At 42.3% G+C, this 14,523-nt stretch overlaps 26 non-coding genes across 26 annotated transcripts; 17 read left to right on the forward strand and 9 right to left on the reverse strand.

The window, feature by feature from the left end:
- Positions 1 to 394: 394 nt before the first annotated feature.
- Positions 395 to 466, forward strand: trnaw-cca (transfer RNA tryptophan (anticodon CCA)). The gene has a single exon. It is a non-coding gene; the product is annotated as a tRNA-Trp (tRNA).
- Positions 467 to 675: 209 nt separating this feature from the next.
- Positions 676 to 762, reverse strand: trnay-gua (transfer RNA tyrosine (anticodon GUA)). The gene is given in 2 exon segments: positions 676 to 711; positions 726 to 762. It is a non-coding gene; the product is annotated as a tRNA-Tyr (tRNA).
- Positions 763 to 899: 137 nt separating this feature from the next.
- Positions 900 to 971, forward strand: trnaw-cca (transfer RNA tryptophan (anticodon CCA)). The gene has a single exon. It is a non-coding gene; the product is annotated as a tRNA-Trp (tRNA).
- A 228-nt stretch (positions 972 to 1,199) lies between these two features.
- trnay-gua (transfer RNA tyrosine (anticodon GUA)) lies at positions 1,200 to 1,286 on the reverse strand. The gene is given in 2 exon segments: positions 1,200 to 1,235; positions 1,250 to 1,286. It is a non-coding gene; the product is annotated as a tRNA-Tyr (tRNA).
- A 389-nt stretch (positions 1,287 to 1,675) lies between these two features.
- trnaw-cca (transfer RNA tryptophan (anticodon CCA)) lies at positions 1,676 to 1,747 on the forward strand. Its single transcript has one exon. It is a non-coding gene; the product is annotated as a tRNA-Trp (tRNA).
- Positions 1,748 to 2,481: 734 nt separating this feature from the next.
- trnay-gua (transfer RNA tyrosine (anticodon GUA)) lies at positions 2,482 to 2,568 on the reverse strand. The gene is given in 2 exon segments: positions 2,482 to 2,517; positions 2,532 to 2,568. It is a non-coding gene; the product is annotated as a tRNA-Tyr (tRNA).
- A 1,422-nt stretch (positions 2,569 to 3,990) lies between these two features.
- On the forward strand, positions 3,991 to 4,062 carry trnaw-cca (transfer RNA tryptophan (anticodon CCA)). Its single transcript has one exon. It is a non-coding gene; the product is annotated as a tRNA-Trp (tRNA).
- Positions 4,063 to 4,495: 433 nt separating this feature from the next.
- On the forward strand, positions 4,496 to 4,567 carry trnaw-cca (transfer RNA tryptophan (anticodon CCA)). Its single transcript has one exon. It is a non-coding gene; the product is annotated as a tRNA-Trp (tRNA).
- A 228-nt stretch (positions 4,568 to 4,795) lies between these two features.
- On the reverse strand, positions 4,796 to 4,882 carry trnay-gua (transfer RNA tyrosine (anticodon GUA)). The gene is given in 2 exon segments: positions 4,796 to 4,831; positions 4,846 to 4,882. It is a non-coding gene; the product is annotated as a tRNA-Tyr (tRNA).
- A 422-nt stretch (positions 4,883 to 5,304) lies between these two features.
- On the reverse strand, positions 5,305 to 5,391 carry trnaf-gaa (transfer RNA phenylalanine (anticodon GAA)). Its single transcript is given in 2 exon segments — positions 5,305 to 5,340; positions 5,355 to 5,391. It is a non-coding gene; the product is annotated as a tRNA-Phe (tRNA).
- A 914-nt stretch (positions 5,392 to 6,305) lies between these two features.
- Positions 6,306 to 6,377, forward strand: trnaw-cca (transfer RNA tryptophan (anticodon CCA)). Its single transcript has one exon. It is a non-coding gene; the product is annotated as a tRNA-Trp (tRNA).
- A 733-nt stretch (positions 6,378 to 7,110) lies between these two features.
- Positions 7,111 to 7,197, reverse strand: trnay-gua (transfer RNA tyrosine (anticodon GUA)). Its single transcript is given in 2 exon segments — positions 7,111 to 7,146; positions 7,161 to 7,197. It is a non-coding gene; the product is annotated as a tRNA-Tyr (tRNA).
- A 388-nt stretch (positions 7,198 to 7,585) lies between these two features.
- trnaw-cca (transfer RNA tryptophan (anticodon CCA)) lies at positions 7,586 to 7,657 on the forward strand. Its single transcript has one exon. It is a non-coding gene; the product is annotated as a tRNA-Trp (tRNA).
- A 433-nt stretch (positions 7,658 to 8,090) lies between these two features.
- On the forward strand, positions 8,091 to 8,162 carry trnaw-cca (transfer RNA tryptophan (anticodon CCA)). The gene has a single exon. It is a non-coding gene; the product is annotated as a tRNA-Trp (tRNA).
- Positions 8,163 to 8,598: 436 nt separating this feature from the next.
- trnaw-cca (transfer RNA tryptophan (anticodon CCA)) lies at positions 8,599 to 8,670 on the forward strand. The gene has a single exon. It is a non-coding gene; the product is annotated as a tRNA-Trp (tRNA).
- Positions 8,671 to 9,359: 689 nt separating this feature from the next.
- trnaw-cca (transfer RNA tryptophan (anticodon CCA)) lies at positions 9,360 to 9,431 on the forward strand. The gene has a single exon. It is a non-coding gene; the product is annotated as a tRNA-Trp (tRNA).
- A 735-nt stretch (positions 9,432 to 10,166) lies between these two features.
- Positions 10,167 to 10,253, reverse strand: trnay-gua (transfer RNA tyrosine (anticodon GUA)). Its single transcript is given in 2 exon segments — positions 10,167 to 10,202; positions 10,217 to 10,253. It is a non-coding gene; the product is annotated as a tRNA-Tyr (tRNA).
- A 139-nt stretch (positions 10,254 to 10,392) lies between these two features.
- Positions 10,393 to 10,464, forward strand: trnaw-cca (transfer RNA tryptophan (anticodon CCA)). Its single transcript has one exon. It is a non-coding gene; the product is annotated as a tRNA-Trp (tRNA).
- Positions 10,465 to 10,692: 228 nt separating this feature from the next.
- trnay-gua (transfer RNA tyrosine (anticodon GUA)) lies at positions 10,693 to 10,779 on the reverse strand. Its single transcript is given in 2 exon segments — positions 10,693 to 10,728; positions 10,743 to 10,779. It is a non-coding gene; the product is annotated as a tRNA-Tyr (tRNA).
- A 139-nt stretch (positions 10,780 to 10,918) lies between these two features.
- Positions 10,919 to 10,990, forward strand: trnaw-cca (transfer RNA tryptophan (anticodon CCA)). Its single transcript has one exon. It is a non-coding gene; the product is annotated as a tRNA-Trp (tRNA).
- A 229-nt stretch (positions 10,991 to 11,219) lies between these two features.
- On the reverse strand, positions 11,220 to 11,306 carry trnay-gua (transfer RNA tyrosine (anticodon GUA)). Its single transcript is given in 2 exon segments — positions 11,220 to 11,255; positions 11,270 to 11,306. It is a non-coding gene; the product is annotated as a tRNA-Tyr (tRNA).
- Positions 11,307 to 11,695: 389 nt separating this feature from the next.
- trnaw-cca (transfer RNA tryptophan (anticodon CCA)) lies at positions 11,696 to 11,767 on the forward strand. The gene has a single exon. It is a non-coding gene; the product is annotated as a tRNA-Trp (tRNA).
- A 433-nt stretch (positions 11,768 to 12,200) lies between these two features.
- Positions 12,201 to 12,272, forward strand: trnaw-cca (transfer RNA tryptophan (anticodon CCA)). Its single transcript has one exon. It is a non-coding gene; the product is annotated as a tRNA-Trp (tRNA).
- A 436-nt stretch (positions 12,273 to 12,708) lies between these two features.
- On the forward strand, positions 12,709 to 12,780 carry trnaw-cca (transfer RNA tryptophan (anticodon CCA)). The gene has a single exon. It is a non-coding gene; the product is annotated as a tRNA-Trp (tRNA).
- A 689-nt stretch (positions 12,781 to 13,469) lies between these two features.
- On the forward strand, positions 13,470 to 13,541 carry trnaw-cca (transfer RNA tryptophan (anticodon CCA)). The gene has a single exon. It is a non-coding gene; the product is annotated as a tRNA-Trp (tRNA).
- Positions 13,542 to 13,974: 433 nt separating this feature from the next.
- On the forward strand, positions 13,975 to 14,046 carry trnaw-cca (transfer RNA tryptophan (anticodon CCA)). Its single transcript has one exon. It is a non-coding gene; the product is annotated as a tRNA-Trp (tRNA).
- The last annotated feature ends 477 nt before the right edge of the window (positions 14,047 to 14,523 follow it).

Here is a 14,523-nt window from a genome sequence, read left to right on the forward strand (position 1 = left end):
GTCCTCCGCTCTACCAGCTGAAGCTATCGAAGGATGTAACGCATAAGGCACCAGATGGTGTCAAGAAATTCAGACATACGTACCTCTCGAGGTTATTGGGAAAAATAGGCTCCTTATTGGGTGAATGCATCAACGGCCATGGAAAGGAAGCAATAACCTGCCTTACGTCCACTCCAGATCAGAAGATTGCGTTTTCAAATCACGTCGGGGACAAGCCATCTCTTCTTTACATTAAAAGTATGAAGTCCAAAGTCAAGCGTTTTCATCATAAGGCACCAGAAGGTGTCAAGAAATTCAGACGTCCGTACCTCTCGAGGTTATTGGGAAAAATAGGCTCCTTTTTGTGGTGAATGCGTCAACGGCCATGCAAAGGAAGCAATAACCTGTTTTTTAAGACCTCGTGGCGCAACGGTAGCGCGTCTGACTCCAGATCAGAAGGTTGCGTGTTCAAATCACGTCGGGGTCAACCCATCTCTTCTTTACATTAAACGTATGAAGTCCAATTCAAGTGTTTTCATAAATATTGAAGCGTGTAAAAAAGAAGCCTCTAATATGACAAACACTCTTCCACTCTGTAAGTGATATATTTGGATCTTGACCCATTGGCTTTTTTTAACTGCCAATACGAAGTCTAAAGGAAATGTGAAAATATTTGATCTGAATTTAAAATCACACTCCTTCGAGCCGGAATTGAACCAGCGACCTAAGGATACCCAACAACTCATCTACAGTCCTCCGCTCTACCAGCTGAGCTATCGAAGGATGGAAAAGCATAAGGCACGAAAGTTTCCAAGAAAATCAGACATCCGTACCTCTCGAGGTTATTGAGAAAAATAGGCTCCATTTTTGTGGTGAATGCGTCAACGGCCATGCAAAGGAAGCAATAACCTGTTTTTTAAGACCTCGTGGCGCAACGGTAGCGCGTCTGACTCCAGATCAGAAGGTTGCGTGTTCAAATCACGTCGGGGTCAAGCCGTCTCTTCTTTACATTAAAAGTATGAAGTCCAACGTCAAGTGTTTTCATCCAGCTTTGTTTTCATAATTATTGAAGCTTGTAAAAAAGAAGCCTCTAATATGACAAACACTCCTTCCACTCTGTAAAGTGATATATTTGGATCTTGACCCATTGGCTTTTTTTAACTGCCAATATGAAGTCTAAAGGAAATGTGAAAATATTTGATCTGAACTTAAAATCACACTCCTTCGAGCCGGAATTGAACCAGCGACCTAAGGATACCCAACAACTCATCTACAGTCCTCCGCTCTACCAGCTGAGCTATCGAAGGATGTAACGCATAAGGCACCAGATGGTGTCAAGAAATTCAGACATACGTACCTCTCGAGGTTATTGGGAAAAATAGGCTCCTTATTGGGGTGAATGCATCAACGGCCATGGAAAGGAAGCAATAACCTGTTTTTTAAGACCTTGTGGCGCAACGGTAGCGCGTCTTACTCCAGATCAGAAGGTTGGGTTTTCAAATCACGTCGGGGACAAGCCATCTCTTCTTTACATTAAAAGTATGAAGTCCAAAGTCAAGCGTTTTCATCATAAGGCACCAGAAGGTGTCAAGAAATTCAGACGTCCGTACCTCTCGAGGTTATTGGGAAAAATAGGCTCCTTTTTGTGGTGAATGCGTCAACGGCCATGCAAAGGAAGCAATAACCTGTTTTTTAAGACCTCGTGGCGCAATGGATAGCGCGTCTGACTCCAGATCAGAAGGTGCGTGTTCAAATCACGTCGGGGTCAACCCATCTCTTCTTTACATAAACGTATGAAGTCCAATTCAAGTGTTTTCATAAATATTGAAGCGTGTAAAAAAGAAGCCTCTAATATGACAAACGCTCTTTCCACTCTGTAAGGTGATATATTTTGGATCTGACCCATTGGCTTTTTTAACTGCCAATACGAGGGTCTATAGGAAATGTGAAAATATTTGCTCTGAATTTAAAATCACACTCCTTGGAGCCGCAATCGAACCAGCGACCTAAGGATACCCAACAACTCATCTACAGTCCTCCGCTCTTACCAGCTGAGCTATCGAAGGATGTAACGCATAAGGCACCAGAAGGTGTCAAGAAATTCAGACATCCGTAACCTCTCGATGGTTATTGGGAAAAGTAGGGTCCTTTTTGTGGTGAATGCGTCAACAGGCATGCAAAGGAAGCAATAACCTGTTTTTTAAGACTCGTGGCGCAATTGGTAGCGCGTCTGACTCCAGATCAGAAGGTTCCGTGTTCAAATCACGTCGGGGTCAAGCCATCTCTTCTTTACATTAAAAGTATGAAGTCCAACGTCAAGTGTTTTCATCCAGCTTTGTTTTCATAATTATTGAAGCTTGTAAAAAGAAGCCTCTAATATGACAAACACTCCTTCCACTCTGTAAAGTGATATATTTGGATCTTGACCCATTGGCTTTTTTAACTGCCAATATGAAGTCTAAAGGAAATGTGAAAATATTTGATCTGAATTTAAAATCACACTCCTTCGAGCCGGAATTGAACCAGCGACCTAAGGATACCCAACAACTCATCTACAGTCCTCCGCTCTACCAGCTGAGCTATCGAAGGATGGAAAAAGCGTAAGGCACGAAAAAGTTTCCAAGAAAATCAGACATCCGTACCTCTCGAGGTTATTGAAAACAATAGGCTCCATTTTTGTGGTGAATGCGTCAACGGCCATGCAAAGGAAGCAATAAGCTGTTTTTTAAGACCTCCTGGCGCAACGGTAGCGCGTTTGACTCCAGATCAGAAGGTTGCGTGTTCAAATCACGTCGGGTCAAGCTGTCTCTTCTTTACATTAAAAGTATGAAGTCCAACGTCAAGTGTTTTCATAATTATTGAAGCGTGTAAAAAAGAAGCCTCTAATATGACAAACGCTCCTTCCACTCTGTAAGGTGATATATTTGGATCTTGACCCATTGGTTTTTTTAACTGCCAATACGAGGTCTAAAGGAAATGTGAAAATATTTGCTCTGAATTTAAAATCACACTCCTTGTTGCCGCAATCGAACCAGCGACCTAAGGATACCCAACAACTCATCTTCAGTCCTTCGCTCTACCAGCTGAGCTATAGAAGGATGGAAAAATCGTAAGGCACGAAAAGTTTCCAAGAAAATCAGACATCCGTACCTCTTGAGGTTATTGGGAAAAGTAGGCTCCTTATTGGGGTGAATGCATCAACGGCCAGGCAAAGGAAGCAATAACCTGCTTTTTAAGTCCTTGTGACGCAACGGTAGCGCGTCTGACTCCAGATCAGGAGGTTGCGTGTTCAAATCACGTTGGGGTCAAGCCATCTCTTCTTTACATTAAAAGTATGAAGTCCAACGTCAAGTGTTTTCATCCAGCTTTGTTTTCATAATTATTGAAGCTTGTAAAAAGAAGCCTCTAACATGACAAACACTCCTTCCACTCTGTAAAGTGATATATTTGGATCTTGACCCATTGGCTTTTTTTAACTGCCAATACGAAGTCTAAAGGAAATTCGAAAATATTTGATCTGAATTTAAAATCACACTCCTTCGAGCCAGAATTGAACCAGCGACCTGAGGATACCCAACAACTCATCTACAGTCCTCCGCTCTACCAGCTGAGCTATCGAAGGATGTAACGCATAAGGCACCAGATGGTGTCAAGAAATTCAGACATACGTACCTCTCGAGGTTATTGGGAAAAATAGGCTCCTTATTGGGGTGAATGCATCAACGGCCATGGAAAGGAAGCAATAACCTGTTTTTTTAAGACCTTGTGGCGCAACGGTAGCGCGTCTTACTCCAGATCAGAAGGTTGGGTTTTCAAATCACGTCGGGGACAAGCCATCTCTTCTTTACATTAAAAGTATGAAGTCCAAAGTCAAGTGTTTTCATCATAAGGCACCAGAAGGTGTCAAGAAATTCAGACGTCCGTACCTCTCGAGGTTATTGGGAAAAATAGGCTCCTTTTTGTGGTGAATGCGTCAACGGCCATGCAAAGGAAGCAATAACCTGTTTTTAAGACCTCGTGGCGCAACGGTAGCGCGTCTGACTCCAGATCAGAAGGTTGCGTGTTCAAATCACGTCGGGGTCAACCCATCTCTTCTTTACATTAAACGTATGAAGTCCAATTCAAGTGTTTTCATAAATATTGAAGCGTGTAAAAAAGAAGCCTCTAATATGACAAACGCTCTTTCCACTCTGTAAGGTGATATATTTGGATCTTGACCCATTGGCTTTTTTAACTGCCAATACGAGGTCTATAGGAAATGTGAAAATATTTGCTCTGAATTTAAAATCACACTCCTTGGAGCCGCAATCGAACCAGCGACCTAAGGATACCCAACAACTCATCTACAGTCCTCCGCTCTACCAGCTGAGCTATCGAAGGATGTAACGCATAAGGCACCAGAAGGTGTCAAGAAATTCAGACATCCGTACCTCTCGAGGTTATTGGGAAAAGTAGGGTCCTTTTTGTGGTGAATGCGTCAACAGGCATGCAAAGGAAGCAATAACCTGTTTTTTAAGACTTCGTGGCGCAATGGTAGCGCGTCTGACTCCAGATCAGAAGGTTCCGTGTTCAAATCACGTCGGGGTCAAGCCATCTCTTCTTTACATTAAAAGTATGAAGTCCAACGTCAAGTGTTTTCATCCAGCTTTGTTTTCATAATTATTGAAGCTTGTAAAAAAGAAGCCTCTAATATGACAAACACTCCTTCCACTCTGTAAAGTGATATATTTGGATCTTGACCCATTGGCTTTTTTTAACTGCCAATATGAAGTCTAAAGGAAATGTGAAAATATTTGATCTGAATTTAAAATCACACTCCTTCGAGCCGGAATTGAACCAGCGACCTAAGGATACCCAACAACTCATCTACAGTCCTCCGCTCTACCAGCTGAGCTATCGAAGGATGGAAAAAGCGTAAGGCACGAAAAGTTTCCAAGAAAATCAGACATCCGTACCTCTCGAGGTTATTGAAAACAATAGGCTCCATTTTTGTGGTGAATGCGTCAACGGCCATGCAAAGGAAGCAATAAGCTGTTTTTTAAGACCTCCTAGCGCAACGGTAGCGCGTCTGACTCCAGATCAGAAGGTTGCGTGTTCAAATCACGTCGGGGTCAAGCTGTCTCTTCTTTACATTAAAAGTATGAAGTCCAACGTCAAGTGTTTTCATAATTATTGAAGCGTGTAAAAAAGAAGCCTCTAATATGACAAACGCTCCTTCCACTCTGTAAGGTGATATATTTGGATCTTGACCCATTGGTTTTTTTAACTGCCAATACGAGGTCTAAAGGAAATGTGAAAATATTTGCTCTGAATTTAAAATCACACTCCTTGTAGCCGCAATCGAACCAGCGACCTAAGGATACCCAACAACTCATCTTCAGTCCTTCGCTCTACCAGCTGAGCTATAGAAGGATGGAAAAATCGTAAGGCACGAAAAGTTTCCAAGAAAATCAGACATCCGTACCTCTTGAGGTTATTGGGAAAAGTAGGCTCCTTATTGGGGTGAATGCATCAACGGCCAGGCAAAGGAAGCAATAACCTGCTTTTTAAGTCCTTGTGACGCAACGGTAGCGCGTCTGACTCCAGATCAGAAGGTTGCGTGTTCAAATCACGTTGGGGTCAAGCCATCTCTTCTTTACATTAAAAGTATGAAGTCCAACGTCAAGTGTTTTCATCCAGCTTTGTTTTCATAATTATTGAAGCTTGTAAAAAAGAAGCCTCTAACATGACAAACACTCCTTCCACTCTGTAAAGTGATATATTTGGATCTTGACCCATTGGCTTTTTTTAACTGCCAATACGAAGTCTAAAGGAAATTCGAAAATATTTGATCTGAATTTAAAATCACACTCCTTCGAGCCAGAATTGAACCAGCGACCTGAGGATACCCAACAACTCATCTACAGTCCTCCGCTCTACCAGCTGAGCTATCGAAGGATGTAACGCATAAGGCACCAGATGGTGTCAAGAAATTCAGACATACGTACCTCTCGAGGTTATTGGGAAAAATAGGCTCCTTATTGGGGTGAATGCATCAACGGCCATGGAAAGGAAGCAATAACCTGTTTTTTAAGACCTTGTGGCGCAACGGTAGCGCGTCTTACTCCAGATCAGAAGGTTGCGTTTTCAAATCACGTCGGGGACAAGCCATCTCTTCTTTACATTAAAAGTATGAAGTCCAAAGTCAAGCGTTTTCATCATAAGGTACCAGAAGGTGTCAAGAAATTCAGACGTCCGTACCTCTCGAGGTTATTGGGAAAAATAGGCTCCTTTTTGTGGTGAATGCGTCAACGGCCATGCAAAGGAAGCAATAACCTGTTTTTTAAGACCTCGTGGCGCAACGGTAGCGCGTCTGACTCCAGATCAGAAGGTTGCGTGTTCAAATCACGTCGGGGTCAACCCATCTCTTCTTTACATTAAACGTATGAAGTCCAATTCAAGTGTTTTCATAAATATTGAAGCATGTAAAAAAGAAGCCTCTAATATGACAAACGCTCTTTCCACTCTGTAAGGTGATATATTTGGATCTTGACCGATTGGCTTTTTTAACTGCCAATACGAGGTCTATAGGAAATGTGAAAATATTTGCTCTGAATTTAAAATCACACTCCTTGGAGCCGCAATCGAACCAGCGACCTAAGGATACCCAACAACTCATCTACAGTCCTCCGCTCTACCAGCTGAGCTGTCGAAGGATGTAACGCATAAGGCACCAGAAGGTGTCAAGAAATTCAGACATCCGTACCTCTCGAGGTTATTGGGAAAAATAGGCTCCTTTTTGTGGTGAATGCATCAACAGCCATGCAAAGGAAGCAATAACCTGTTTTTTAAGACTTCGTGGAGCAATGGTAGCGCGTCTGACTCCAGATCAGAAGGTTGCGTGTTCAAATCACGTCGGGGTCAAGCCGTCTCTTCTTTACATTAAAAGTATGAAGTCCAACGTCAAGTGTTTTCATCCAGCTTTGTTTTCATAATTATTGAAGCTTGTAAAAAAGAAGCCTCTAACATGACAAACACTCCTTCCACTCTGTAAAGTGATATATTTGGATCTTGACCCATTGGCTTTTTTTAACTGCCAATACGAAGTCTAAAGGAAATTCGAAAATATTTGATCTGAATTTAAAATCACACTCCTTCGAGCCGGAATTGAACCAGCGACCTGAGGATACCCAACAACTCATCTACAGTCCTCCGCTCTACCAGCTGAGCTATCGAAGGATGTAACGCATAAGGCACCAGATGGTGTCAAGAAATTCAGACATACGTACCTCTCGAGGTTATTGGGAAAAATAGGCTCCTTATTGGGGTGAATGCATCAACGGCCATGGAAAGGAAGCAATAACCTGTTTTTAAGACCTTGTGGCGCAACGGTAGCGCGTCTTACTCCAGATCAGAAGGTTGCGTTTTCAAATCACGTCGGGGACAAGCCATCTCTTCTTTACATTAAAAGTATGAAGTCCAAAGTCAAGCGTTTTCATCATAAGGCACCAGAAGGTGTCAAGAAATTCAGACGTCCGTACCTCTCGAGGTTATTGGGAAAAATAGGCTCCTTTTTGTGGTGAATGCGTCAACGGCCATGCAAAGGAAGCAATAACCTGTTTTTTAAGACCTCGTGGCGCAACGGTAGCGCGTCTGACTCCAGATCAGAAGGTTGCGTGTTCAAATCACGTCGGGGTCAACCCATCTCTTCTTTACATTAAACGTATGAAGTCCAATTCAAGTGTTTTCATGAATATTGAAGCATGTAAAAAAGAAGCCTCTAATATGACAAACGCTCTTTCCACTCTGTAAGGTGATATATTTGGATCTTGACCCATTGGCTTTTTTAACTGCCAATACGAGGTCTATAGGAAATGTGAAAATATTTGCTCTGAATTTAAAATCACACTCCTTGGAGCCGCAATCGAACCAGCGACCTAAGGATACCCAACAACTCATCTACAGTCCTCCGCTCTACCAGCTGAGCTGTCGAAGGATGTAACGCATAAGGCACCAGAAGGTGTCAAGAAATTCAGACATCCGTACCTCTCGAGGTTATTGGGAAAAATAGGCTCCTTTTTGTGGTGAATGCATCAACAGCCATGCAAAGGAAGCAATAACCTGTTTTTTAAGACCTCGTGGCGCAACGGTAGCGCGTCTGACTCCAGATCAGAAGGTTGCGTGTTCAAATCACGTCGGGGTCAACCCATCTCTTCTTTACATTAAACGTATGAAGTCCAATTCAAGTGTTTTCATAAATATTGAAGCATGTAAAAAAGAAGCCTCTAATATGACAAACACTCCTTCCACTCTGTAAAGTGATATATTTGGATCTTGACCCATTGGCTTTTTTTAACTGCCAATATGAAGTCTAAAGGAAATGTGAAAATATTTGATCTGAATTTAAAATCACACTCCTTCGAGCCGAATTGAACCAGCGACCTAAGGATACCCAACAACTCATCTACAGTCCTCCGCTCTACCAGATGAGCTATCGAAGGATGGAAAAAGCGTAAGGCACGAAAAGTTTCCAAGAAAATCAGACATCAGTACCTCTCGAGGTTATTGAAAACAATAGGCTCCATTTTTGTGGTGAATGCGTCAACGGCCATGTAAAGGAAGCAATAACCTGTTTTTTAAGACCTCGTGGCGCAACGGTAGCGCGTCTGACTCCAGATCAGAAGGTTGCGTGTTCAAATCACGTCGGGGTCAAGCTGTCTCTTCTTTACATTAAAAGTATGAAGTCCAACGTCAAGTGTTTTCATAATTATTGAAGCGTGTAAAAAAGAAGCCTCTAATATGACAAACGCTCCTTCCACTCTGTAAGGTGATATATTTGGATCTTGACCCATTGGTTTTTTTAACTGCCAATACGAGGTCTAAAGGAAATGTGAAAATATTTGCTCTGAATTTAAAATCACACTCCTTGGAGCCTCAATCGAACCAGCGACCTAAGGATACCCAACAACTCATCTTCAGTCCTTCGCTCTACCAGCTGAGCTATAGAAGGATGGAAAAATCGTAAGGCACGAAAAGTTTCCAAGAAAATCAGACATCCGTACCTCTTGAGGTTATTGGGAAAAGTAGGCTCCTTATTGGGGTGAATGCATCAACGGCCAGGCAAAGGAAGCAATAACCTGCTTTTTAAGTCCTTGTGACGCAACGGTAGCGCGTCTGACTCCAGATCAGAAGGTTGCATGTTCAAATCACGTTGGGGTCAAGCCATCTCTTCTTTACATTAAAAGTATGAAGTCCAAAGTCAAGCGTTTTCATCATAAGGCACCAGAAGGTGTCAAGAAATTCAGACGTCCGTACCTCTCGAGGTTATTGGGAAAAATAGGCTCCTTTTTGTGGTGAATGCGTCAACGGCCATGCAAAGGAAGCAATAACCTGTTTTTTAAGACCTCGTGGCGCAACGGTAGCGCGTCTGACTCCAGATCAGAAGGTTGCGTGTTCAAATCACGTCGGGGTCAACCCATCTCTTCTTTACATTAAACGTATGAAGTCCAATTCAAGTGTTTTCATAAATATTGAAGCGTGTAAAAAAGAAGCCTCTAATATGACAAACGCTCTTTCCACTCTGTAAGGTGATATATTTGGATCTTGACCCATTGGCTTTTTTAACTGCCAATACGAGGTCTATAGGAAATGTGAAAATATTTGCTCTGAATTTAAAATCACACTCCTTGGAGCCGCAATCGAACCAGCGACCTAAGGATACCCAACAACTCATCTTCAGTCCTTCGCTCTACCAGCTGAGCTATAGAAGGATGGAAAAATCGTAAGGCACGAAAAGTTTTTAAGAAAATCAGACATCCGTACCTCTTGAGGTTATTGGGAAAAGTAGGCTCCTTATTGGGGTGAATGCATCAACGGCCAGGCAAAGGAAGCAATAACCTGCTTTTTAAGTCCTTGGGACGCAACGGTAGCGCGTCTGACTCCAGATCAGAAGGTTGCGTGTTCAAATCACGTTGGGGTCAAGCCATCTCTTCTTTACATTAAAAGTATGAAGTCCAACGTCAAGTGTTTTCATCCAGCTTTGTTTTCATAATTATTGAAGCTTGTAAAAAAGAAGCCTCTAACATGACAAACACTCCTTCCACTCTGTAAAGTGATATATTTGGATCTTGACCCATTGGCTTTTTTTAACTGCCAATACGAAGTCTAAAGGAAATTCGAAAATATTTGATCTGAATTTAAAATCACACTCCTTCGAGCCGGAATTGAACCAGCGACCTAAGGATTCCCAACAACTCATCTACAGTCCTCCGCTCTACCAGCTGAGCTATCGAAGGACGGAAAAAGCATAAGGCACGAAAAGTTTCCAAGAAAATCAGACATCCGTACCTCTCGAGGTTATTGAGAAAAATAGGCTCCATTTTTGTGGTGAATGCGTCAACGGCGATGCAAAGGAAGCAATAACCTGTTTTTTAAGACCTCGTGGCGCAATGGTAACGCGTCTGACTCCAGATCAGAAGGTTGCGTGTTCAAATCACGTCGGGGTCAAGCCGTCTCTTCTTTACATTAAAAGTATGAAGTCCAACGTCAAGTGTTTTCATCCAGCTTTGTTTTCATAATTATTGAAGCTTGTAAAAAAGAAGCCTCCAATATGACAAACACTCCTTCCACTCTGTAAAGTGATATATTTGGATCTTGACCCATTGGCTTTTTTTAACTGCCAATATGAAGTCTAAAGGAAATGTGAAAATATTTGATCTGAATTTAAAATCACACTCCTTCGAGCCGGAATTGAACCAGCGACCTAAGGATACCCAACAACTCATCTACAGTCCTCCGCTCTACCAGCTGAGCTATCGAAGGATGGAAAAAGCGTAAGGCACGAAAAGTTTCCAAGAAAATCAGACATCCGTACCTCTCGAGGTTATTGAGAAAAATAGGCTCCATTTTTGTGGTGAATGCGTCAACGGCCATGCAAAGGAAGCAATAACCTGTTTTTTAAGACCTCGTGGCGCAACGGTAGCGCGTCTGACTCCAGATCAGAAGGTTGTGTGTTCAAATCACGTCGGGGTCAAGCCGTCTCTTCTTTACATTAAAAGTATGAAGTCCAACGTCAAGTGTTTTCATCCAGCTTTGTTTTCATAATTATTGAAGCTTGTAAAAAAGAAGCCTCTAATATGACAAACACTCCTTCCACTCTGTAAAGTGATATATTTGAATCTTGACCCATTTAATTTTTTTTAACTGCCAATACGAAGTCTAAAGGAAATGTGAAAATATTTGATCTGAACTTAAAATCACACTCCTTCGAGCCAGAATTGAACCAGCGACCTAAGGATACCCAACAACTCATCTACAGTCCTCCGCTCTACCAGCTGAGCTATCGAAGGATGTAACGCATAAGGCACCAGATGGTGTCAAGAAATTCAGACATACGTACCTCTCGAGGTTATTGGGAAAAATAGGCTCCTTATTGGGGTGAATGCATCAACGGCCATGGAAAGGAAGCAATAACCTGTTTTTTAAGACCTTGTGGCGCAACGGTAGCGCGTCTTACTCCAGATCAGAAGGTTGGGTTTTCAAATCACGTCGGGGACAAGCCATCTCTTCTTTACATTAAAAGTATGAAGTCCAAAGTCAAGCGTTTTCATCATAAGGCACCAGAAGGTGTCAAGAAATTCAGACGTCCGTACCTCTCGAGGTTATTGGGAAAAATAGGCTCCTTTTTGTGGTGAATGCGTCAACGGCCATGCAAAGAAAGCAATAACCTGTTTTTTAAGACCTCGTGGCGCAACGGTAGCGCGTCTGACTCCAGATCAGAAGGTTGCGTGTTCAAATCACGTCGGGGTCAACCCATCTCTTCTTTACATTGAACGTATGAAGTCCAATTCAAGTGTTTTCATAAATATTGAAGCGTGTAAAAAAGAAGCCTCTAATAGGACAAACGCTCTTTCCACTCTGTAAGGTGATATATTTGGATCTTGACCCATTGGCTTTTTTAACTGCCAATACGAGGTCTATAGGAAATGTGAAAATATTTGCTCTGAATTTAAAATCACACTCCTTGGAGCCGCAATCGAACCAGCGACCTAAGGATACCCAACAACTCATCTACAGTCCTCCGCTCTACCAGCTGAGCTGTCGAAGGATGTAACGCCTAAGGCACCAGAAGGTGTCAAGAAATTCAGACATCCGTACCTCTCGAGGTTATTGGGAAAAATAGGCTCCTTTTTGTGGTGAATGCATCAACAGCCATGCAAAGGAAGCAATAACCTGTTTTTTAAGACCTCGTGGCGCAACGGTAGCGCGTCTGACTCCAGATCAGAAGGTTGCGTGTTCAAATCACGTCGGGGTCAACCCATCTCTTCTTTACATTAAACGTATGAAGTCCAATTCAAGTGTTTTCATAAATATTGAAGCATGTAAAAAAGAAGCCTCTAATATGACAAACACTCCTTCCACTCTGTAAAGTGATATATTTGGATCTTGACCCATTGGCTTTTTTTAACTGCCAATATGAAGTCTAAAGGAAATGTGAAAATATTTGATCTGAATTTAAAATCACACTCCTTCGAGCCGAATTGAACCAGCGACCTAAGGATACCCAACAACTCATCTACAGTCCTCCGCTCTACCAGATGAGCTATCGAAGGATGGAAAAAGCGTAAGGCACGAAAAGTTTCCAAGAAAATCAGACATCAGTACCTCTCGAGGTTATTGAAAACAATAGGCTCCATTTTTGTGGTGAATGCGTCAACGGCCATGTAAAGGAAGCAATAACCTGTTTTTTAAGACCTCGTGGCGCAACGGTAGCGCGTCTGACTCCAGATCAGAAGGTTGCGTGTTCAAATCACGTCGGGGTCAAGCTGTCTCTTCTTTACATTAAAAGTATGAAGTCCAACGTCAAGTGTTTTCATAATTATTGAAGCGTGTAAAAAAGAAGCCTCTAATATGACAAACGCTCCTTCCACTCTGTAAGGTGATATATTTGGATCTTGACCCATTGGTTTTTTTAACTGCCAATACGAGGTCTAAAGGAAATGTGAAAATATTTGCTCTGAATTTAAAATCACACTCCTTGGAACCTCAATCGAACCAGCGACCTAAGGATACCCAACAACTCATCTTCAGTCCTTCGCTCTACCAGCTGAGCTATAGAAGGATGGAAAAATCGTAAGGCACGAAAAGTTTCCAAGAAAATCAGACATCCGTACCTCTTGAGGTTATTGGGAAAAGTAGGCTCCTTATTGGGGTGAATGCATCAACGGCCAGGCAAAGGAAGCAATAACCTGCTTTTTAAGTCCTTGTGACGCAACGGTAGCGCGTCTGACTCCAGATCAGAAGGTTGCATGTTCAAATCACGTTGGGGTCAAGCCATCTCTTCTTTACATTAAAAGTATGAAGTCCAAAGTCAAGCGTTTTCATCATAAGGCACCAGAAGGTGTCAAGAAATTCAGACGTCCGTACCTCTCGAGGTTATTGGGAAAAATAGGCTCCTTTTTGTGGTGAATGCGTCAACGGCCATGCAAAGGAAGCAATAACCTGTTTTTTAAGACCTCGTGGCGCAACGGTAGCGCGTCTGACTCCAGATCAGAAGGTTGCGTGTTCAAATCACGTCGGGGTCAACCCATCTCTTCTTTACATTAAACGTATGAAGTCTAATTCAAGTGTTTTCATAAATATTGAAGCGTGTAAAAAAGAAGCCTCTAATATGACAAACGCTCTTTCCACTCTGTAAGGTGATATATTTGGATCTTGACCCATTGGCTTTTTTAACTGCCAATACGAGGTCTATAGGAAATGTGAAAATATTTGCTCTGAATTTAAAATCACACTCCTTGGAGCCGCAATCGAACCAGCGACCTAAGGATACCCAACAACTCATCTACAGTCCTCCGCTCTACCAGCTAAGCTATCAAAGGATGTAACGCATAAGGCACCAGAAGGTGTCAAGAAATTCAGACATCCGTACCTCTCGAGGTTATTGGGAAAAATAGGCTCCTTTTTGTGGTGAATGCGTCAACAGCCATGCAAAGGAAGCAATAACCTGTTTTTTAAGACTTCGTGGCGCAATGGTAGCGCGTCTGACTCCAGATCAGAAGGTTGCATGTTCAAATCACGTCGGGGTCAAGCCATCTCTTCTTTACATTAAAAGTATGAAGTCCAACGTCAAGTGTTTTCATCCAGCTTTGTTTTCATAATTATTGAAGCTTGTAAAAAAGAAGCCTCTAATATGACAAACACTCCTTCCACTCTGTAAAGTGATATATTTGGATCTTGACCCATTGGCTTTTTTTAACTGCCAATATGAAGTCTAAAGGAAATGTGAAAATATTTGATCTGAATTTAAAATCACACTCCTTGTAGCCGCAATCGAACCAGCGACCTAAGGATACCCAACAACTCATCTTCAGTCCTTCGCTCTACCAGCTGAGCTATCGAAGGATGGAAAAAGCGTAAGGCACGAAAAGTTTCCAAGAAAATCAGACATCCGTACCTCTCGAGGTTATTGAAAACAATAGGCTCCATTTTTGTGGTGAATGCGTCAACGGCCATGCAAAGGAAGCAATAACCTGTTTTTTAAGACCTCGTGGCGCAACGGTAGCG

This window comes from Carassius auratus, unplaced genomic scaffold (genome assembly GCF_003368295.1).
Source record: "Carassius auratus strain Wakin unplaced genomic scaffold, ASM336829v1 scaf_tig00026949, whole genome shotgun sequence".
In the NCBI taxonomy this organism is placed as follows: domain Eukaryota; kingdom Metazoa; phylum Chordata; class Actinopteri; order Cypriniformes; family Cyprinidae; genus Carassius; species Carassius auratus.